The 18,218-nt window shown below is 48.8% G+C and overlaps 1 long non-coding RNA gene across 1 annotated transcript in view; it reads right to left on the reverse strand.

Moving 5' to 3' along the window:
* Nucleotides 1-7,647: 7,647 nt before the first annotated feature.
* The window catches only part of LOC308567863, a 57,362-nt gene continuing 46,791 nt past the window's right edge, over nt 7,648-18,218 (reverse strand). The window contains exon 3 of the long non-coding RNA XR_014000393.1: nt 7,648-10,605. This is a non-coding gene — a long non-coding RNA (uncharacterized lncRNA). The remainder of the gene's footprint in view (nt 10,606-18,218) is intronic.

Consider the following 18,218-nt stretch of genomic DNA (forward strand, 5'->3'; position numbering starts at 1 on the left):
GTCCAGCAGCTTCCCCACTGCCCTTCGTGGAAGTCCAGTCTCCGGCCGTCTGCTGGCCTTCCGAGACCAGCCCGGCCGGCCTCCGGCCTCTGCTGCCCGCAGCGCTCCGCAGGCCAGTTTCCGTTCTGCTCGCGCTTCGCGCTTTGGCCGGACCCCCCCCCCCCCCCCCCCCGCCGTCGGGCGTTTGCACCGGTCGGGCCCTGGCTCTAACCCTCCCTGGCGCTGCCCGGGGCCCTGTCGGCTGTGCCATCCTCCCGGCCGCTCCCCTGCACCCCGCGCCCCGGGCGCCCCGGAACCGGCGGCCGGTCCTCAGCCTCCCCGCGCTCACCGGGCCCTTCCCGCGCTGGCCCAGGGGAGGCCCCGCACAGCGCCCTGGGCGCCCGGCTCGTCCCCAGACCGCCGGAGGAAAGGCTGCCGCTCCACAGCTGGACCCCACACGTGGGATGCTGCGGGGGGTGCAATGGGGGGTCCTGCGGGTGCTGCGGGGGGTGCGATGGGGGGTCCTGCGGGTGCTGCGGGGGGTGCGATGGGGGGTCCTGTGGGTGCTGCGGGGGGTGCGATGGGGGGTCCTGTGGGTGCTGCGGGGGGTGCAGTGGGTGGTCCTGCGGGTGCTGCGGGGGGTGCGATGGGGGGTCCTGTGGGTGCTGCGGGGGGTGCAGTGGGTGGTCCTGCGGGTGCTGTGGGGGGTGCGATGGGGGGTCCTGCGGGTGCTGCGGGGGGTGCGATGGGGGGTCCTGCGGGTGCTGCGGGGGGTGCGATGGGGGGTCCTGCGGGTGCTGCGGGGGGTGCGATGGGTGGTCCTGCGGGTGCTGCGGGGGGTGCGATGGGGGGTCCTGCGGGTGCTGCGGGGGGTGCGATGGGGGGTCCTGTGGGTGCTGCGGGGGGTGCGATGGGGGGTCCTGCGGGTGCTGCGGGGGGTGCAATGGGGGGTCCTGCGGGTGCTGCGGGGGGTGCGATGGGGGGTCCTGCGGGTGCTGCGGGGGGTGCGATGGGGGGTCCTGTGGGTGCTGCGGGGGGTGCGATGGGGGGTCCTGTGGGTGCTGCGGGGGGTGCAGTGGGTGGTCCTGCGGGTGCTGTGGGGGGTGCGATGGGGGGTCCTGCGGGTGCTGCGGGGGGTGCGATGGGGGGTCCTGTGGGTGCTGCGGGGGGTGCGATGGGGGGTCCTGTGGGTGCTGCGGGGGGTGCAGTGGGTGGTCCTGCGGGTGCTGCCGGGGGTGCGATGGGGGGTCCTGCGGGTGCTGCGGGGGGTGCGATGGGGGGTCCTGTGGGTGCTGCGGGGGGTGCGATGGGGGGTCCCGTGGGTGCTGCGGGGGTGCGATGGGGGGTCCCGTGGGTGCTGCGGGGGTGCGATGCGCGGTCCTGCGCGCCCCAGGCCAGGAACCCTGCCTCCTGTTCCCGTGCCCCCTGGTGTGTGGGGAAGGTGACTCCAGCTCAGTTTCTTCGTCTCTAAAGTGCTCTCTTCCTCCCCCTTCCACCACCTCCCGCTCATTAGGGCACTGGCTGGGGCGCAGACTCTTCGTTCCCCCAAATGCCCTTTCCCCTCTTCTTCCTGCTCACAGAGCCTTGGTTCTTTGAGGCGGCACTGAGCCCAGTAACAAGACCCATCTGCCAGCCTGTCTTGCAGCTTGGGGTGGCCAGTGCCGGGTCCTGCTGGTGAGCCCAGGCCTCTGGGAAGGGCTGGCCCAGGCGCTCAGCCGGCGTAACAGACACCAGGCTGGGCTCACACGACAGAACCTTATTTCCTTACAGTTCTGGAAGCTGGGCATCCACGATCAGGGTGCCGGCCGGCGTGGTTCCCAGGTGACCGCTCTGGGTTTGCAGACAGTCGCCCTCTCGCCCTGGCCTCCCCGGTGTGATGGGGAAGCTCCTTCTCTCTCTTCCTGTTTTCAAGGCCTCCAGTGCAGTCAGATTAGGACCTCACCCTTATGACCTAACTTAATCATCTCCTAAAAGCCCTGTCTCCAAATACACTTACACTGGGGGTTAAGGCTTTAAAGTATGAATTTGGGGGGACTCCATTCAGCCCACAGAAGCTAAGCATTACATCATTTGGTTGTTCCCTCCCTTTTTTCTCCCACCTTGAATGCAGATGGGATGGCCAGAGCTTCAGCAGCTGTCTTGGGAGACATGGTGACCTTGAGAATAAGGGCCAGGTGCTGAGGATGGAAGTAGAGAAAGATGAGAAGAACCTAGGCTGAGTTTGTAGAGCCACCATATCACCACTGGAACGCCTATGCTGGGATTTGCTTTATACTGAGCAGAGCGCTGGCTGACAACCACTGCTGCACAGTGGGGTAACCGGAGGAGTTGGGAAAACACTGGTGCCTGGGTATCAGTCTCCAGAGGGGCTGATGTAATTCATCCCTCGGTAGCCTAAGCGCCACGGTTTTTAAAACCTCCTTTGGTGCCTGGGACGGTGTGGGTCAGTGGTTAGACCATCAGCACCTGCATCAAAGAGTCGCAGGTTCGATTCCAGATCAAGGGCACATACCTCAGTTGCAGGAGGCAACCAATCGATGTGTCTCTCACATCAGTGTTTCTCTCTCCCTCCTCCTTCCCCTCCTTCCCCCCAGTCTGCTCTCCCTAAAAATCAGTGGAAAAAATATCCTCTGGTAAGAATTAACAACAACTTTTCCTCTGGTCATTCTAGAGTGTTAAGTCTGAGAACACTGTTACAGAATAAATTCTTGGGGAAGAGAATGCACTATATTTTAAACTATGGAAGTTTTGTTGTAGGAGACTAACACAACTCCTAACAATCAGAAATCTAATTTTGGGAGATGAATCACTTCCATCTTCTAAGATTTACAGAGCAAAAACCACCCAAAGCCAGGAGGGACCCTGGCCACACCTACCACGCTCAAGAGCACATCCAGGTAGATCTCAATTCAGACTAGTGACAGAGCTGTGGAATATTAACAACCATTTCTTGTCCCTTTACCCACAAAAATTAAACAGCATGTATAACTAAAATAAATTTCAGGATTAAAATAAGCATTCAAATTTAAACTAGTCAGATGTGGCGTTTTTGTTAATAAATATATTTTGAAAGGGGAACCCTTTGATGAGGATCATTAGCAGTCAGTGAGCTCTTCCTTTGTATGATCCCCGTGTCCCTCCCTGTCCAAAGCACAAATGAGAAAAGATCAAGAATAGAAGCTCTGCCAGTTGGTGAGAGAGCTGGTTTAAAATAAGCAAGGGCCTGGGTTTGAGTTCCAGGTCTGTCACCTAGAAGCTGAGCGCTCTTGGACAAGTCACTTACCCTCTCTGTGTTTTGGATGTCTCCCTGTGCAAAATGAGGTTCATGGTTCCACCCAGGACCCAGGATACGGTGAGAACTAAACGGCAACACGTGGAAAAGCCCTGAGCCTCCTGCCCGACGTGGAGTAACTGCTCATACACGCAGCAGCCTCGTGGGCCTGGCGACGGCTCGTTGCCCGTGACCTTCCTGTGAGGGACGAGGCTCGTCCCTCCATTTCTGGAAAACAGTGCCCAAACAGGGCTGCCCTTGTGGACAGGGTGCTAAATGAGCAGACACACGTCTGGAAACAAGGTAATTCCTCTCGGGGGGATGCCATCTCCTGGGCTCAGGGGTTAATGGGCTCAGAGGGTTCATAACCAACAGTGCTCCAGACCAATTGGCTGAGCAGCTTTGGTTTCTGAGACAGCTCTTCAGCTGTGTCCCATTTATTAGCATGGCTACTGGGGACATTCAAAGGCCAGTACCCTCAAAGATAAAACACAACACCTTGCAAGTCTGAGGCGGCCACAGGGAGGCCACAGCTCTTCTTGTGCTGCTAACCTCTCTCAAGGCGGCTGAGTGGGAGTCAGATGCTGACTACATGCCACACGGGGGCTGCCAGGGACCCAGCGTGTGGAAAAGCTCTTGCAGATGAGCTGCAGACACAGGGCAAGCATGGTCTCTACAGTCTAAAATGCACTGTGGAGGAAGGCTGGAGCAAACAAATCATCTCTTTGGGATTGTCCATCTGTAGGTGTGTGGCCAGGAGCATTATTACAAATCAATGTGTCCAGACCAACATTTCTGGGAGCCGGTGGCAAAGGCCCTTACAAGCACAGTCGCTGGCCCCTGCTCCTGTGCATCGGTGTGCCCATTTTCTAGAGAAGGCCAGGGAGTGGTGAGAGCTTAAGGTTCTAGAAGCTTTGTCTGAGGGTGTGATGCTGGGCAAGAAGATAGGAGTCCTTGCAGATCTGTGGGAAATGTGACCAGATGGACTCAGGCTTGTGTGGGTGACCAGCTTCTATCGGGTTTCTCAAAGTGGGGCCTGGAACCTTTTTTATCCTGAGATTCTGGATACTCATACAGGTTCCTGTTTTCTACTCCAGACCTCCAGGATTGGATTCTTTGGAGGTGAGTGCAGGAACCTTGCATTTTAATGGAGCATGGGGGGGGGGGGGGGGTGCGGGATTCCTGTGCCTACAAATGCCACAGTTTCCAAGCTTGGGCTGCATCAGAAGCACGCACACACACACACACACACACACACACACACACACACCCCGGAGCTTGCCAAATGCAGACTGCAAGACCCACCCCAGCAACCCTCCCACCCACCTAGTAGCTCTGGGGCGGCACCCACAGACTTGCATTTCTAACAAGTTCCCCCAGCTGCTGCTGCTGCTGACCGGGACCTGGGCCACACTGAGCAGTACAGCATCACACTCAGGCTGAGCAAAGTCCCGCTTGTCAACAAAATGTACAGAGCCCCAGCTGAGCACCCAGCTCCTGGTCCTCAGGCATTGCAGTCTGGGGGCCAAACCTGCATGCCTAGGCCAGCAAAGGATGCTGAAGATGCCACTTGTTAACAATGACTCCAGGACGAGTTTGTTCTGGGCCTTCCCTGTAAAAACGAAGGGCCTACACCATGATCCTCAACTGAGAGAGGTTTTAAAAACACCCAGTGCCTGACAAGCATGCTAAACCAACTAATTTAGACTCTGGGGTGGGTGGGAGAGGACTTGAGCACCATCAGAGTTTTTAAAATTTCACTGGGGAGTCCCGCGTGCAGCAGGGCCAGAAAGCCACCTAGGGAGTTTATTAACACTGACAACCAACAGCACCCCCTCGAGAGTGGGAAAAGCACTACAGCTGGGCCCACTCCTCCCTAGGCTTCCTGACTTGGGTGGAGCGGGGCATCAGCATCAAAACAGAAGCCTCAGGGCACCTGGGAGCAGCGTGCAGACCTGCTGCCCCACCAGAAAGGGCGTCTCGAGTGGCAGATCTGGGGAAGGATGGGGATTGGGCCAGATTCACGTCAGTCCCCACAATCAATGACAATAGCAAAGCAAGCCACAAAGCACAGGCAGCTTTGTGAAGTACGATCAAAATAAATTTCTTGCCCTTACACCAGAAACAGCTGCACTCAGCCTTTCTTCCTCACTGGCCTGGACAGGCATTTGCTAGGGTGGAGAAGGGAGGGTAGTAACTTCCTCTGCAGACCTGGGACCTGCCTCCCCGGGGTGACAGAGACAGGAGTGCCTCTTCCAGAGCGGGCGGCGAGCCCTGTGCCACTGGATTTGTGCAGCTTTTCAGGGACCAGGAGGGAGGTCTGCTAGGATTGCTGCCTCATCTGTTATTTTTTATTAAAAAGCAGATTCTCTGGGAGCTACTTCACCCTCCTGAGCCTGGGGCATCAGCATTGAACCTGCGTTTTAGATAGCCGCTCCAGGTGATTCCAGGTGAATCATTTCTGGGAAGGTTCCAGCTACCCGAACAGGGGGAGGTTTAGAGGGGAGATCCAGAGAGGTCTCTGCTGGGCACAAGACGTCTCAGAAAAACCTTTACCCAAAGATAAGAGCCTGACCATTTAACAAAACGTACATGTGTCCAATAATGGGAGTTGACTTTACTCATGTGCGCCTGGTGTCACACTCAGCTGACTTGGCTTTGATGTGTTTTTAAGGCCTATCTAACAGGATGAGCTAGATTTCTGGCAAAGAAACAAATGGACTTCTCTTCTCTCTGGGGAATTCTAAATCTCCTCGCTGGAGATTAAGCTGCCCATCTCAACCAGGACGAATGTTTAATGTCCCAGCTTTGGCCAATGCTCCTGGCCTACCTTGTCTGCCTGTGACAAATGTTCTCTTACAATCTGCTCACTCAGGGGTTACTAAGGATTTCAAATTGGGAAACTGGGGGCTCGGAAGGAAAAGGAGAGAAAGAGAAAACTATTTTAAGTTCACTCTGACCTTGGCATTCATAAATTAACTCTGAAAGAGCCAAAGGTCTGTGACCCACAGCCATTTGCCATTTTGATGAGGCAAAAATTTGGACAGTAGCTGGGGTCATTGAGGGTGAGTGGGTCTTGTAGCCAAGCAGGGGCAGAGATGACCACCAGCATCCTAGCTCTGTGGGGCTCATGGCATGGTGGGAGTTTTGTTTCCTGGTGAATAGCCCTGTTGTTAAAAAGAGAATTTCAGAGAATATAGAAATAACTGTCAACTTGTGACTGGGGACAAATCCAGGAATCTGTGTCATCATTTCCAATGCTCAGAATCCAAAACTTCTGGAGGTCTCAGAATCAGCCTTCCCAAATATCTGGGGTCTACTGCGTGTTAGGTGGTGAAGGAGAAACAGTAACAAAAGCTCAAGTTTATTGAGTGCTTGTTAAGTGCCAGGCAAAGTGCTAAGAGCTCAGCACACCTCCTTGAACCCATGCAGGAAGCCTGGAGGTGCACGTGTCTGTGATCACTAGAGGTTGTTGAGTTTTAACAAGGCCTCCCAGCTGGACAGTGGCAGAGCTGGGGTTTGAATTGATGAAGACTCTCTTCTTGACCAAACTCCTTGGGCCCATCCAGCCCAGTCTTGGCAAAGAATCCTGCTGAGCCCATTTAGAGAGAATCCTCCATCCTATAGCTGATTATCCTTAATATCTGAACAAATTCCATCTTTGATGTTTAGGTCCTTGGCCTGCTTTTAGCAAGAATCCTGTTTGGTTAGTTTAGCAAGAATCTCCCTCTGCCCTTGACGTCCCCCCTTAGTGCTTTGCCATCCACTGACCCTCTCACCCTGCTTATTGTCTGTAAATCCCACTTGTTCTCACTGGTTTCCTTGTTGAGCCCAACCTCTCTCCCCTATTGCTGTAGACTTGATATAGGCTTTCCTGCTAGTTTAACACACTTCAGAGTAAATTTTCGTTAAGGGAATACAGGCAGTTGGACTCTGGCACTTGCACTCTTGGTCATCACACTGTCCTTCCAAACCAGTGCTGTCCGATGGAACCATAATGCCAACCACATAGATCATTAAGTCTTTCCTGGTGGCCAAGTTAAAAAGAGAAATGAGACATGTGAAATTAATTTTTAGAATATTTTTCTTATTGAATATATCTATGTCGTTTCAACATCTAGTCAATACTGAAAAATTATTCATGAAATACTTCACATTCTCTTCTTTCTACTAAGTCTTAAAGGCAGCATATATATTTTGCACTCTGAGTCATCTCAGTTTGGATGACCACCTTTCAGGTGCTGAGTCACTGAAGCTGATGAGTGCCTACAGCTTTGGGCACCACCCCGAGTGGGAGGAGCCCGGCTGAGCCAAGGTGCTGCAGACAGCTCTGGGGACCACTGTGGGGGACTTGCTGCCCTAGGAGTTTGGGCCCATAGCTGGGGAGTGTGCCTGTGATGGAGGTAAAATTGACCTTGATTAGGAAGTGAAAACAGCAGGGTGGTGAGCCAGCTAGCAGAACTGGCTCCAAGTTTGGGACAAAGGCCTGTGTGGTAGGGAAGGACAGGCCAGCATGACAGCCCCAGGGACCCTGTTCAAATGCAGATTCTGACTCAGTTGGTCTGAGATGAAGCCTAAGATTCTGTCTTTCTAAATAACACCAGAGTATGGTGATATTTACTGGCATGTGGACCACACTCTGAGTAGCAAGGACTAGAACACACAAATTTTGGCTTGAATACCTTCTAAGTTGTGTAATAATAATTGCAGCTCACTCATTATTGAGCACCTACTATATTCCAGGCACTGTATTTTGTGCTTTATACCAGAGTCAGCAAATTATAACTGCCGCAACAAATCTGGCCACTTCCTGTTTGGGTAAATGAAGTCTTGTGGGAATCCAGCCACACCCATTTGTTTGCATATTGTCACACTGCCTTCCTGGTGCAAAGGCAGAGTGGAATAGTTAACTGCACAGAGACCATATGGCCTGCAAAGCCTAAAATATGTACCATCTGGCCCTTTACAGAAACATTCTACTCAGCCTTTGTTTGCACAATGTCTTACTTAACTGTCATCAGATTGCCCTGTGAGGTAAGTAATATATTGTCGCCTTTACAGATGAACAAACAAAGGCTTGGGGAAATCAAGGTGCTTGCCGACGGCTTCACAGCTGGTGAAAGCAGCAGAGCTGGCCCTCATTCCAGGCTCTCCCACGTCACTAGTTTCATGGAAATAACAGTGAGCAGCAGAGTTCAAAGTGGAAAGGGCACGGACACACATATTCCTTGAGCACCTACTATGTGCCAGCACAGGCTGGGTACTTTTGCACATGCCTGCAGCAGTTACTGCCTCCCGCTTCACACTCTCACAAGTCTCTGCCAGGACCCGCTGTCCTGTGGGATGGAGGTGGTTAGACAACTATCCTTCTTCCCCATCCATTGGTGAGCAACTCAGAGGCGTGGTCTGCAGGCTTGTCCACGGTGTGCACGGCAGTAACTTCTCTCCACATCCCTTCCCCAGAGCCCTGTTTGTACTTCCGGGGTCACCTCCCAAATCAATTACTTGCACCCAAATCCTGCAGGCTCTGCTCTCAAGGAGACCCAGACCGACACAAGACACCATGAGAGCTTATGGACTGGACTCACATCCCACTGGGGACGAAACGACCCAGACAGGCTACTAGCTTGTCTGAGTTATAGGGCTCGGTCCATGGCCAGATCTGTGTGGTGTTTGTTGATGACTCACACCAGCCATCTTCGATGGTGGTCCAATGATGATGACAACGATGACCCAGTGCTTGCTGTGAACAGGTGAAGAGTCCATGGCTCAGGACACTTAGGTAGGTTGCCCCAATTGTGCCCACATGTTAGAACTAGGATTTCAGCCAAGGAGGGCTGTAGGGGTAGAGGAGCAGACCCACATCGCCCGGACTGTCTCCTGTGGGGGGCGTGGGCCCTGGCTGCTTGTCAGCTCTGCCCACTGGGTGGACGAACATCATCTTCAATGACTGCTCCCAGTGCCAGGTGCCACGGTGACCACTGGGTGCCAGTCTGAACAATGGAAGATGGCAATGGTGACTTCAGCCACTGTCACTGCCCCCCAATTCCTAGTGAGCTGGAGCTGGGAGTGGGAAGGGGGTGGGCCTGCTGCCAGAGAACAAAGGAGCGCAGCTCTCTTGAGCTCATCTCTAGAAATCCAGTACCCTTGCCACAGCGCAGGGAGTGAGCATTGCTCTGCTCCCCCCACCCCCACCCTCGTTTTCCCAGCCAGGACAGGAGCAAGAGCCTGCTGCCCAGGGTGGGTGCCCCTGCTCAAGGCCTCGCTGCTCTTCTATGTGATAATTCTCAACCCCCAATCTTGCCGGTCTCTCTCCTCCTTCTGCCCTCACTGACATTGTCTTATAGAGACTGCAAACCCTTTGCTGGGGAGTCATTAAGGTCAGGAGAGAAGCCAACTAAGTCCTGGCTGCCCTGGCCTGAGGCTCTGAGCAGTGAAGTTACTTACCCCACTCTCGTCATCTGTAAATGGGGATGATGGCTGCTGAGGAGTAAATGTAAAGACAATAGCTATGGGAAGAGGAAAGAGCCTGGTCCTGCCTGTGACTCCTGGCTCTCCTGCTGTGTGTGCAGCCTGAGGCTTCTTCCTGCTGAGCCTCCTTTCTGCTTCTGAACAATGAGGGCAGCAGTTACATCCACCTTCCCCCTTTTCATTGCTAATGGTTTTAAAGGAGGGTCCCTGTTGGTCTTTCTTTGTCCTGCGTCCCTGCCTGTTAAGGGCAGTGACTTGTTCTCTCTTGTTTCACACCAAGTGCAGGGACCAGAGACTGCCCTTCACTGAGCAAGGCCAGCTCACCCTCAGCTGGTGCAGAGAAGGAAGATGAGACGCCGTTGCTTCCTCTTGTGACGTGACATGTGTGTTACCAGCACTGGATAAGACAGGAATAGCCGGTGGATCCCAACAGCTCCAGAGGGAGAGTAGAAGCTTGGATGTGACAGGGATGCAGAGCTTCTCGAAGTCGGTGGCAGTGGTACCTTCCTCCGTGTGAAGCACAGGAAAGAGTGGCAAAGCCAAGGGCAGAGAAAGAAGACCCATCCCAAAATCCCTTTCCCTGAGCTGTATGGGTTCCTCCTTCCTCCTTCCCACCAGCCATCAGAGGCTCTGACAGCAGAGGAGGAAATCAGGGCAGGGTCCCTGCAAAGTCCATGATGCACTTTGGAATGGCTTTAAAGTCTCCAAGAATTTCAGTGAAATTTTGCAAATGTGCACATTTTAGTAGGGAGAGGGAGAGCCAAGTACTCATTCAGTTCTCACAGGCAGGGCTCTTCAACTATGCTCTCCCAGAGCTGTGCTGGGCTGGCCCACCCCATGTACCAGAGGAGATGGATTAGTTTTCAGGAATTTTGAGAACAGATCTGAAAAATACAAGCATTAAATGTTAAACAATGAAATCAATTATGCTAAAAGCAACAGTAATGAACACTCAATACTCATCACTTCCTACATAGTTAACTTCTTTTCCTGTTCTCTGTGCCCACCCAGGGATCTGCTGTGCCATCTGCTGCTGTGTGGCCCACACCTCTTTCCCACTCTGCGTTCAGCAGTGTCAAATCCACAGCACAACACTGGCTGTGATGGGAGTATTTATACCATGGAAACTGGAAAACTCTAGCAAGCAGCCCCACGCTTGCTAGCAAGCTCTTGTTAAACACCTGTGAGAAGTCACAAGCCCTACTCTGCCCCCCAGACTACCTGCGAGGAGCTGTTACAGATACACTGGGTGAGGCCTGAGAATCTGTTTTCAGAGCCCCCACAGAAGACTCGCAAGCACACTCCAAATGTGAGAGCTGGGAGTAGTAGAAGGAAGGAGATGTAGAGGGAAAGTGAAAAGGAGGGAGAGGAGTGGATTCCCAGGAAGATTCTCCCAGGACCAGCCTCAGAGCACTGTGAAGTGGACAGGAGCTGAACACCAGTATCCACTACCTTGGTCATTGTTACTGTACTGAAGGAGATGCCTGCTGAGCACCCACCATGCTGAATGCCTTAATCAGTGTAGGCTGTGGAAGAAGAAAGGCAGCCATCGCCAAGGGCTGCAGGAATGGAAAAACAAACACCCCCTGGAAATGTAGGCAACTCTTTAAGTCAAATATCAGTTCAAGCTTGAAGACAAATAAGGCTAAGCCTTAAGATCCAAAGTAAGAGTTTTTTAATGATCAGAAGTGATGGGCAAGTTAGGAATGAAAAGCAGTCAGTTAAGGATCCTTTGTCACCTATGGCAGCAGGACAGCTGTGGGCAGATATGTTCACAAGACTGTGTTGGTAGCAGTAATTTTTAAAATGGTGGGTATTTGTACCTCATGATGGATAGGTTGAGACTCCTGTCATATGGTTTCCTCTGAAAGGCCTTCCTCGGTAGTCTGATCTCCCTGAAGTTTGTTTTTTAGGTCCTATATTTGTGGAACATTGGAGGAATTGATCTGTAAGGACTAACACTCCCCAAATCTCTTGCTAATAGGGGCTGGGTGCTGACAGTTAACTTGGAAAATGTTTGCTAAACATGTATTTATTTAATTAAAGTATTTCTCAGTACAGGGAGCTTTGAGTCTTTGCCTGATCTGCTTCTGACTCGAGGCTTGGAAAAGCAGACTTTGGTGTGCATCTTGGTCCTGTCCAAATGCACCAGCCCCAACGGAGGGAACAACAAACCAGCCCAGAAGAGGGAACCACAAGACGTGGGTTGTTGTTAGCTCTGAAAAGAGTACTCAAGGCCAGTCATAAACAGAGTCCAATGTTGGCCTAAACCAGAGACCCTCCAAAAAGACTGAGATTCCTAGCAGATCTACCTAACACAGAGAAACATACCCAAATAAGCAGCCAAAATGGAGAGACAAAAAAACGAGCCCCAAATGAAAGAACAAGAGAAGTCTTCAGAAAAAGAGGTAGATGAAATGGAGATAAGCAATTTATCAGATATAGAGTTCAGAATACTGATTATAAGGATGCTCAGCAGAATGAGAACAGCTATGGAATCTATGAAGGATAACATAGCCTAAATAAAGAATATATTGAAAGGAATAAACAGCAGGTTACAGGCAGCTGAGGATTGTATCAGGGAATTAGAAGACAGAATAGAAAAAAATCATTCAATCAGAGATCCAAAAACAAAAAAACAAGAAGACGGTCTAAGGGAGCTGTGGGATAACATGAAATTTAACAATATTCACATCATAGGAGCGCCAGAAGGAGAAGAAAGTAATCAAGGAATAAAGAACCTGCCTGAAGAAATAATGGCAGAAAACTTCTGTAACCTGGTGAAGGAAATAGTCACACAAGTTCAGGAGGCACAGAGAGTCCCAAGTAAGAAGAATTCAAAGAGGTCTATAGCCAGACACATCATAATTAAAATGCCAGAAATTCAAGAAAAAGAGAGAATCTTAAAGGCAGCAAGAGAAAAGCAATCTGTTACTTGCAAAGAAGCTCCCATAAGGCTGTCAGCTGACTTCTCGTCAGAAACTCTACAGGCCAGAAGGGAATGGCATGAAGTATTCAAGGTAATGCAAAACTAGGATATGAAACCAAGACAACTCTATCCAGCAAGGCTATCATTCAAAATAGATGGTGAAATGAAGAGCTTCCCAGATATAATAAAGCTAAAGGAGTTTAACACCACCAAACCAGCATTGCAGGAAATGTTAAAGGGCAACTAAACATATATATATAAAAAACTTCGGGAGGACTTAAAGGGAGAGATAGACAGCAATACAGTCATAGTAGGGGACCCACTAACTTCACTGGATAGGTCTTTCAGACAAAAAAATCAACAAGGAAATAGAGACCTTAAACGACACACTAGATCAGATAGATTTAATTGAGGTCTACAGAACGTTCCACCCCAAAGCTGCAGAATATACATTCTTCTCAAGTGCACACAGGACATTCCTAAAGATAGACCACATGTTAGGACACAAAACAAGTCTCTACAAGTTCAAGATGACTGAAATCATATGAAGCATCTTCTCAAACCACAATGGCATGAAATTAGAAATCAACTACAATAAAAACACTTAAAATATTCAAACTCATTGAGGTCAAATAGCATGGTAATAAACAATGAATTGGGTTACCAAAGAGATCAAGAAAGAAATCAAAAACTTCCTGGAAACAGATGAAAATGAACACACAACCCCAAATCTATGGGACATAATGAAAGCAGTCCTGAGAAGGAAGTTCACAGCACTACAGGCCTACCTCAAATAACAAGAAAAACTTCTAATAAACTGTCTAATCCTACAACTTAAAGACTTTGAAAGAGAACAATAAGAAAAGCCCAGAATAAGTAGAAGGAAGGAAATAATAAAGATCAGAGCAGAAATTAATGACATAGAAACTTAAAAAACAATACCAAAGGTGAATGAAACCGAGAGCTAGTTCTTTGAAAAGATAAATAAGAGTGATGCACCTTTAGCTAGACTCATCAAGAAACAGAGAGGACCCAAACAAACAAAATCAGAAACGAAAGACGTGAAATAACAACTGACCCAACAGAAATACAAACGATTGTAAGAAAATACTATAAACAACTATATGCCACCAAGCAGGACAACCTGGATGAAATGGGCAAATGCCTAGAAAAATACAACCTTCTAAAACTCAGTCAGGAAGAGTCAGAAAACCTGAATAGGCCAATAACTGCTGATGAAGTTGAAGCAGTAATCAAAGGGCTCCCAGCACACAAAAGCCCTGGACAGGATGGCTTCACAGGGTATTTTACCAAACATTCAAGGAAGAACTAACACCTATACTCCTCAAACTATTCCAAGAAGTCCAAGAGGAAAGAACACTTCCAAACTCTTTATGAGGTCAGCATTAGCCTAATTCCAAAACCAGACAAAGATATTACAAAGAAAGAGAATCACAGGCCAGTGTCCCTGATGAACATAGATTCTAAAATCCTCAACAAAATACTTACAAATCAGACCCAACAATATATTAAAAAGATCATACAGCATGGCCAAGTGGAATTTATTTCAGGGATGCAGGCTGGTACAATATTCTCAAATCAATAAACATGATACATCACATAAACAAATTGAAAGACAAAAATCACATGATCATATCAATAGACACAGAAAAAGCATTTGTCAAAATCCAACACCCATATTTTATAATAACTCTCAGCAAAGTGGGAATACAGGGATCACACCTCAACATAATGAAGTCCACATGTGACAAGCCTACAGCCAACATCATAGTTAATGGGCAAAAACTAAAAACATTTCCCCTAAGAACAGGAACAAGACAGGGATTGTCCATTCTCATCACTCGTATACACCACAGTACTGGAGGTCCTTGCCACAGCGATTAGACAAGAAGAAAACATAAAAGGCATCAAAATTGGAAAGAATGAAGTAAAACTGTCACTATTTGCAGATGACATGATATTATACGTAGAAAACCCTCAAGACTCCACCAAAAACCACTAGATTTAATAAATGAATTTGGCAAGGTAGCAGAATACAAAATTAACACCCAAAAATCCATGGCATTTTTGTACACCAATAATGAACTCTCAGAAAGAGAAACTGGAAAAACAACCCCATTTGCCATTGCAACAAAAAAATTAAGATATTTAGGAATAAACTTGATCATGGTTGTAAAAGACCTGTACTTGGAATACTACAGGATGTTGTAAAAAGAGATAGAGGAAGACAAACATGTGAAAGAATATACCATGTTCATGGGTTGAAAGAATTAACATCATTAAAATGTCCATACTACCCAAAGCAACCTATAAATTCAATGCAATCCCTATTAAAATATCAATGGCATATTACACAGATATAGAACAAACACTTAAAATTTTTTTATATGGAACAAAAAAAAAACCCCAAATAGCCATGGCAGTCTTGAGAAGGAAAAACAAAGTTGGGGGGATCACAATACCAAATATCAAGTTATACTAAAAGCCACTGTAATCAAACAGTCTGGTACTTGCACAAGAACAGACATATAGATCAGTGGAATGGAACTGAGAACCCAGAAATCAACCCATGCCATTTTGCTCAATTAATATTTGACAAAGGAGGCAAGAACATACAATGGAGTAAAGACAGTCTCTTCAATAAATGGTGCTTGGAAAATTGGGCAGATACATGCAAAAAAATGAAACCTGACCACCAACTTACACCATACACAAGAATAAACTCAAAATGGATAAAAGACTTAAATGTAAGTCATGAAATCATAAAAATCCTAGAGGAAACCATAGGCAGCAAAATCTCAGACATCTCTCCTAGCAATATGTTTGCTGATACATCTCCTAGGGCAAGAGAAACAAAGGAGAAAATAAACAAATGAGACTACATCAAACTACAAAGCTTCTGCCCAGCAAAAGGAACCATCAACAAAACGAAGAGGGAGCCCACTGTCTGGGAGAACACATTTGCCAATGATACATTGATAAAAGGTTAATATCCAAAATATATAAGGAACTCATACAGCTTAACAAAAGGAAGACAAACAATCCAATTTAAAAATGGGCAAAGGACCTAAACAGACACTTCTCCAAAGAGGACAGACAGATGCCAAGAGACATGTGAAAAAATGCTCAAAGTCACTAATCATCAGAGAGATGCAAATTAAAACCACACTGAGCTATCACCTCACACCTGTCAGAATGGCTGCATCAGCAAATCAACAAATGACACATACTGGCGAGGGTGTGGGGAAAGGGAACCTGGTGCACTGCTAGCGGGAATGCAGACTGGGGCAGCCACTGTGGAAAACAGTGTGGAGGTTTCTCAAAAAATTAAAAATTGACCTGGCATTTGACCCAGTGATCCCACGTCTGGTAATACATCCTAAGAATCCCGAAACACCAGAAAGAACTTATGCACCCCTATGTTCTTAGCAGCACAATTTACAATAGCTAAGATCTGGAAACAGCTCAAGTGCCCATCAGTAGATGGCTGGATAAAAAGCTGTGGGACATTCACACCATGGATACTATGCAGCTATAAAGAAGGATCTCTTACCCTTTGGGACAGCATGGTAGGAGTCAGAGAGTGTTATGCTAAGCCAGTCAGAGAAAGACAAGTATCACATAATCTCACTTATACGTGGAATCTAATGGACAAAATAAACTGATGAACAAAACAGATCCAGAGACACAGAAACCTGGAACATACTGAGGGATCTCAAAGGGAAGGCAGGGGTGGGGAGTGGGCGGGAGAGATAAATCGAAGAACTTATATCCATATATGCATAACCCACGGGCACAGACAATAGTGTGGGCAAGGCCTGGGGCTGGCGGGGTGCCGGGTGGAGGGGATCAATGGGGAGAATAACAAAGGGGGGAAATCTGTAATACTTTGAACAATAAAGATAAATTTAAAAAAATAAATTAACTTTAAAAAAAAAGAGTATTAAAAAAAAAAAAGCATCTCTCAGTTCAGAAATCCTGATATTAGCTGGAGAAACTGGCTCTGCTCTCTGATGTGACCTAAGCAGGAGTTATATATGCTCTTTCCTCACCTCTCTCCAGCCTCTCTGGATCACAGTCTCACGCACACTCAAAATGGTTGATTTGACAAGAGACTCTGACAAGCTCTGGTAGCAGAACCAAACTTCTGGCCCCAATGTCTTGACTACTGCAGGTCAGTTTCAAAGCCCCTTGTCTTTAAATCTTTGCCTCTCAAAGTGTGGCCAGGACCATCAGCATCACCTGGGAGCTTACAGAGATGCAGACTGCTAGGCCCGATCGCAGAGCCCCTAGAGCGGAATCTGCACATAACAAAACCCTAATTCCTTGTCTTTTTCTTATTCTGTTTATTATTGACCCCCCAAGTCCCTGGCAACCCCGTTTCCAGCTGGCTCTTCATGGATGGCTTTGGAGACGCTGGCATAGCTCACCATCAGCCAATACCTAGTAAGAATCCAGCCACAGTTGCAGCGTTTGATCTTAAAGTGATCTTGGCCCTGTACCTGGAGAAACATTGAGTGGAAATACTTATGGTAAAAGGCTTATGGTTGCAATGGCCGTGCTGTGGGCAGCTGCCTCCTTTTCTGCTGAATGAGGCTGAGGTTTCCTGCCACCAGAGCATTTCCAGTTTGTGTGCTTCAGTCTTCAGTTAGTGTCAAAAGACTGTCATTGCAAATCCTAGAAACATTTCTGCTACAAGGCCGCTTGCCTACAGCTATTTGTATAAAAAGCTAAATGAGTGTTGGAGGGGTACAATAAAAACCCTGCCGTGCCCTGGGAGTATCATACCATGTGTTTGGCTGTTGTGCATACCCCCCGATCCCTGAGTACATAAAAACTGACAGGGAAAGGATACAATTTTAGACACCCACAGTTCTATACAATTAAAAGGTAAATGCTCTCCTCTGACCTGATGGAAGACCTCAAGCCCTTCCAGGCACTTCCATTTTGAACAAATTTTGCCTTAACCAGGTATCTAATCTACGGGAAGACTCCACCCATGTTGGGCCTGTCACTAAAAGTATGTCAAACCCCTTGGGAACCAGCCAGGTTCCTGAGAGTGTCCACCTTAGAAGCAAGGTTTTCCAGGGCTTGTGAATGCTAGATGCCAGATGAATAATGCTAACATTTGTTGAATGCCTGCTTGTGGTTTCTAATCATTTGGGTTCCCTACAAGCAGAGCCTGAGGCAAGGATTTGGATGCAGGGAGTTTACTTGAGAGGTGATCCCAGGGAGCAAGAGTGAGGGAGGGGAGTGGGGAGAGTGACCTGGAGACCAGGGAAATATAAGGGACTTGTTAGGTTTGCTGCTCCAGGCCCCAGGGCTAATGGCCAATGTGTGTGTGTGGGGGGGGGGGGGGGGGGGCTCAGTGTAGCATAGAGAATGCCTCCATGCAGTCTCCTGAAGGTCAGGGGGCTGAAGCTCCTGCTCACCGCCCTCAAGCCTGGGCGGGGCATTGAACCCTCTGCTGTGCTGGCCTGGCCCTTAGGACTGGCCCAGCAAGTTCCCGCAGCACACACAGCCCTGCAACCTAACGCAGGAAGACAC

Source organism: Miniopterus schreibersii (assembly GCF_964146895.1).
Source record: "Miniopterus schreibersii genome assembly, chromosome: 15".
In the NCBI taxonomy this organism is placed as follows: Eukaryota; Metazoa; Chordata; class Mammalia; order Chiroptera; family Miniopteridae; genus Miniopterus; species Miniopterus schreibersii.